Source organism: Genypterus blacodes, unplaced genomic scaffold (genome assembly GCF_046128005.1).
Source record: "Genypterus blacodes isolate CSIRO-AG114 ecotype Tasmania unplaced genomic scaffold, CSIRO-AGI_Gbla_v1 ptg000021l_1, whole genome shotgun sequence".
Classification (NCBI taxonomy): domain Eukaryota; kingdom Metazoa; phylum Chordata; class Actinopteri; order Ophidiiformes; family Ophidiidae; genus Genypterus; species Genypterus blacodes.
Window position 1 is genome coordinate 1,504,323 of NW_027466834.1, and position 5,803 is coordinate 1,510,125.

Here is a 5,803-nt window from a genome sequence, read left to right on the forward strand (position 1 = left end):
CAGTCAATAGAAAAAAGGAGAAAATAAAAAAATTACTTGATAAGTAGGATCTGCAAATCAATGTGGTCCTGTGTAGCTTCTTGCCAAAGTCTCTGTCCATGGTGCTGAACTTTCCCTCTACACCAGGGGTCGGGAACCTTTTAACTAGGAGAGCCAAAAAAGGTAAATATTTCTAAATGTATTTTGTTGTGAGCCATATGCGCTGCGATCAGTCGGTCTGATGAGGGGGGAGGGTGCGTGTTCACAGTTTGTGCTTTGATCAGCCCTTTCGACAGGGGGGGTGTGGGTATTCATACAGATACTCAACGATATCTACTGTCTGATTCAATTCAAACCACATGTTTGTTACAGCATTAGGACCTTAGGTAGACTATCCCACCCCCACTACATAGGGCTCCTTGACCGCAGAGCAAAGGTAACAGAGGTCGAGACATCCATCCTGCAAACACAATACCTACAGGGGGAAGAAATCATACGTGAGTGAGTGTGTGTGTGTGTGTGTGTGTGTGTGTGTGTGTGTGTGTGTGTGTGTGTGTGTGTGTGTGTGTGTGTGTGTGTGTGTGTGTGTGTGTGTGTTGGTGTGTGTGTGTGTGTGTGTGTGTGTGTGGTGATATAGTGGATTGAGGTGAAATGATTATTAATTGATGACCACACCCTATGATGCGATTTGCTCTACCCTACATTGCTGTTTGACATCGTCCTGTAAACACTGTATTTACCCTATGAGATCATTGCAATTTCAATCGACTTGTATTCTACCTCAGGGTCTACGTATAAAGTTTCACAACAACAATAGTATCAATATGACAGCCTTTCTTCTTTCTCTCTATCTCTCTCTCTCCTCTTCCCCATCTTTCTGTATAAAAATGATCTCCAAAATGCACAATGTCATGTAAAATGTTTGCTTCAATAAAAGCAAATAGCAAAAAAAAAAATATTCAATGACTTGCAGTCTACTTAGGTCTATGTTGTATGTAAGCATCTGAGGCATGCATGTTACAGACAAATTAAGACAGAAAGTTCAACTGATGTAACTGAGTTATTGTCAGCCTACCTGTGCTGCTGACAGATACATATTGATATTGATCTCCATGTCCATGTTTGTGTTTGCTGGCAGCGCCATGCTTATAGAGCTCATATGTGACTCAGAGGAGTAATGATACCCAAACCACTCTGATACTGAACAAATGCCTGCTGGCCACCAAAACAAAGATAGATAAAACTTGCATCAGGGAAGCCGGTTTTCCCACTGTGAATTTCTGATATCTTTGTTTTTTCCATTTCCATTAAGTCAGATATATCATAACAGTGGCAATTTGGTGATTATACTCGGTAAAATATAATGTAACATAGTAATCCTGCGGCGTGATGTAATAATAACAATAACAACAGCAACAATAATAATATTAATGAGAATAATTATGAAAGAAAGAAAGAAAGAAAAAAAGAAGGAAAGAAAGAAAGAAAGAAAGAAAGAAAGAAAGAAAGAAAGAAAGAAAGAAAGAAAGAAAGAAAGAAAGACAGTGACTGAACCATATGTCCCCAGATTCACTCATTTATTCATTGCAGACTTCAGTTTTGTGATAAATGTTAAGGATTTGCATGGACTGACCCACACTTTTCTATCTGAACTTTTGATTCCTCATGAGCCTACATGCAGCCCAAATCCTCAGGCCAGAAACCCCTGACTGTTCCCGTGTTCAGACAAAAGGTGATGGAGCTATCGCTGCCCAGGGTACTGTAGCTTTGGAATGACTTGCCTTCTCTTTCATCATTGTGGCTTCTGAACTGATTTTACTCTCTTTTTGTCTCCTGAAATAAAATTAAATTTGCCTTGAGAGGTATTGAGATACTGATTGTGGAATTACACTTTACATCATATTCTATTTGAACATTTCATTGGCTACAAAAAAAAAAGAAAGAAATAAGCTTATATGTGATATCTAATGCCTTTGGGAAATTAGCCAGTGAAAAGTCATGTTCTCTCGTCTCCTCACCTTGACGAGGACACATCCAGTGAGCTCCTCAAAATAGGTTTAGAAGAGTGACATTAAAGTGTCCTCCCTCCCCGTCATGGAACAGCGGTGGTCTGATCCCCCCTTGTTATCCAGCGGAAGGCAGATAGTCCCTCCCTGACAACATTGAGACTCAATTGGCTGTGCTTATTATCCTTTGACATGGAAACATCTCACGTCTTGCGTGGCACCGGCTGACCTTTGTTTCATCACTTAACAGCTGATGATGAGATGGAGGGGACTCAAGCTGACTTATTCATGTCCAACCAATTGAAGTTTGCACATGAATTCACAGCATGTCAGAGTTCTCAGGTCAGTCTTGTTTACACGTCAGTTGTTCAATAAATCCAAACTGTGAAGATTATTTCTTTGTATTCAAGTAGCATCCCTGTGTATTCAAGTAGCATCCCGTTACACATGTGCATATTCTTTTCTATATAACCACTGCTTGCAATCATGCTTAAATTCTGGAGTTCGTAGTGGATGTGTTTACCTTGGAATCATCATCACACATATATAAAATAAGAATAAGAATGAGATTAAATGTGATGCTGATCCTGACTGCACCAATTATTAAGAGCATTCTCCTAATCTTGATTGTTTCTGCTTTTGCTCAATCAGTTGTTCTCTCAGAGATTAAACTATGTATTTAATCTGACGCTCCTTTACAACCGAATGAGACTTCACTTGTAGAATCAAAATTGTGGTAACAATTCCTCTTGTCATTCTATAAAAAGCGGCACTCTGTCTGTCTGTGTTTTTATGTGCGTGTGTGTGTATATTTGTTTTGCTGTTTCTTGTCAAGAGCAGCCTTCAATTATTTGTTTGTATTCTGCATGATTTTTATATTTAATATTTTTAACAAATTAGGGAACAATACTGCCAAAGAACATAAAACAAATTAGCGCTCAGACATTGATTTATAATATATTATTTTTTAAATTTTAAATTCAATGCACAGGGAGCAAATTGAAATACGCCTTTCTTTTAGGCTATTATCCCAGAGAGAGAGGTATATTTGAATTGCATAACAAATGCATAACATTTTTACTTTTATTTGAATGCCAACATGCCACTGCGTTATAAATGCTTTTACATAATAAATGCACATGCTTTCAGTACATAGGAGTCTTTTACACAAAACAAATGGCAGAGGGTTGAATAATTACCTTTTTTAACATAAATGTCACAGTCTCAAGGATTTTCTTGAATAAATAATCTTACTGTGTCATGTCAGCAGTCAGGGAATTCTTTTTTTTTTGCACTGCTTGTATGTGGACACTTTAAATGTGTGATCTGCAACCAGCAAAAGTATCTTAACATACCATCTGTCAATATACAGTACCCTGTGACACACACATGCAAACACACACAGGATATGGAATTATCTCAGGGTGGGGGTTATGGACAATTACAGCCATGGTGTGCATGAACTGTGACCACTGGCATTGTTAATAAGAGGTTGAAGCTCTGAGTCTATCTGGTGTCCTGCAACATTATGATCTACTTTTCCCAGGTAGCAGATTTGGCGAGACAGAGAAGAATGGAGACTAGTTGTTGACGACAGTGGTCGCCATATGCAGCAAGTTAGTGATGGTTAAAATAGTGCAGATATGAGACCAAATTTACATTGGCAGAACCAATGATTTATAGTCAATATTGAAGAGTACAATTTTAGCTTCTTTCTGCTTTCCTGTCCAGTTACAAAAGTACTCAGGGGCAACATGTTAATGGTGTGAAAATGATCAGAACCATTTCTGGACCATCTACAAGGAGATCTATTGATCTATTCATTGATCTAGAACCAGAGAGGGTTAGGTGTGCGTGGTTGGTGTAAAATAGATTAGTCAAAAGAGATCAAACTGAGGCTGTGAAAAACTTAACATCAATTTATCAAGCTGACCAAACACATCTCCAGATTACAGTGATGTGTTGAAGGTCAGCATGCACATTGCGTGCTTTATTCTCCTCAGCACATAATGTGAAGCTATAAGTGGTTTTCCAGATGTTGCCTTGAAGTCAGATTTAGTACTCGGCTGGCATAGTCTTGCCTGGCATATGGTCCAAATGTGACTGTGATGATGAAGTTTTTAGGTACTGTGGCACAGCGAGCAACTGTGCTGAAACGTGAACAATGAGTCTAGAGCAGGGGTGAGCAATTATTTTTCCCAGGGGGCCACATGAGAAACAGAAAATATTGTGGAGGGCTGTGCCAATAGCCTGAACTCAATTCTGCATAACATTAATTTCTTGGTAAAAAGTGGTAAATTGCATTGTTTTGACAAGCTGTGACTGGTAAGAGTAAATGTTTTGATTATTAAGCAATGAAAAAGAAGAAATGTCCTTTATTTAGTCTCATTTTCAAAAACAATGGTGAACAAATTAAGAATGTTTTTACCATTTGTGACTTGCTCATTTCTCACACATTGACCCCAAAACACATTTTAGTTTCATTTACAGAATATATTGAAAAGAGGAGATCCTTCTTGTCTTTGTACTCCAAATATTAAGCAGTCTAACATCTCATTTGCTGTTTTTCAGTTTGTTTTCAGGGAGAGAAATCTAGTCTCTTTTGGGCTTTAAAAAGTGTATCAAATACCTGGATTTGTTGAACTTCATCACTGAGAATGTCTGTTCACATATGTAGGTAGAATCAAAGAGAACCAACATCTTCTGAGTCTCCTCATGTTTAGAAAGTTCTCCTTGAGAGAGGAGTAAAAATCCTTAAAGTGCTACTACAAGTACTACAGGTCAACTAGTTCCAGCTGGATATCACTGGGTGCATTATCCACACTGCAGGTAAAGGGAGAGGAGACCATGTGCGTTTCATCCTCAACTGTTTTAAAATCTTCAAATCGCCTTGAAAACTCACCATGCAGTGCTTCCAACTTGGATGAGTACTTGCGGAGGTGATCAGCTGATGGTGTGACTTCTTTCAGGGTTTGCATGTGAGTGAGAGTGTTCAGTGTTGCTCTCCAGTTGGCTTGAAAGAAACTGCAACTTTCTCATATAAGCCTTCACCAGGCTGTGAATTTCATGAACAAAATGGCCCTTGCCTTGCAGTTTGGTGTTCAGTCCATTCATTAGTGCAGTCACATTCACTGCAAATGCAAAATCTGTCATCCCCATCTGAGAGCTCTGGGATGTCTTTGCCTTTCTTCTCACAAAACTCCCGAATCCTTTCTTTCAGGTCCCAAACTCTTTTCAGCACTATGCCCAGGCTGAGCCATCTGACAGTTGTTTGGTAACCAATGTTACCATGTTCAGTCTCATGCTCCTCCAAAAGCGCATCTAACTGTCTGTGATTCAATGCTCGTGCACTGATTAAAGTTTACTATTTTAGTTACAACTTCTGTAACATGGTTCACTTTTAGCACTGACTTGCACAACACATTCTGACGCGTAATACAATGTAAAAAATACAAATTTCTGCTCTGGGTTGATTTCAGTCATCAGTTATGTTGCATGCGTTTCAAAAATTTCCACATTTTTTAGCAGATTTGGAAAACCATCGGTTGTGACACTTACCAGTCTGTCCCATCTCAGTCCCAGCTCGTCCATGCATGCATTAACCATCCTAAACGGATCCCTTAACGTCGTCCTCCCTTTCATTGACTGCACTGCTGCCTGCTGAAGTCTTTCGTTATCCCAAGGAAAATACAAGCAACTGGGCTGTGTCACGGACATCACAGCTCTCGTCCATTCAAATAATAATCCTTAAAAACGGTAATCTGCTCTCCGCAAACTAAACACACGGCTTTACCTCTGACGTCAGTAAATAAATATTT

General features: G+C 39.1%; 1 pseudogene; it reads right to left on the minus strand.

Annotated features, from left to right (window-relative positions):
• Positions 1-4,759: 4,759 nt before the first annotated feature.
• On the minus strand, positions 4,760-5,591 carry LOC142992258 (general transcription factor II-I repeat domain-containing protein 2B-like; annotated as a pseudogene).
• Between the last annotated feature and the right edge of the window lie 212 nt (positions 5,592-5,803).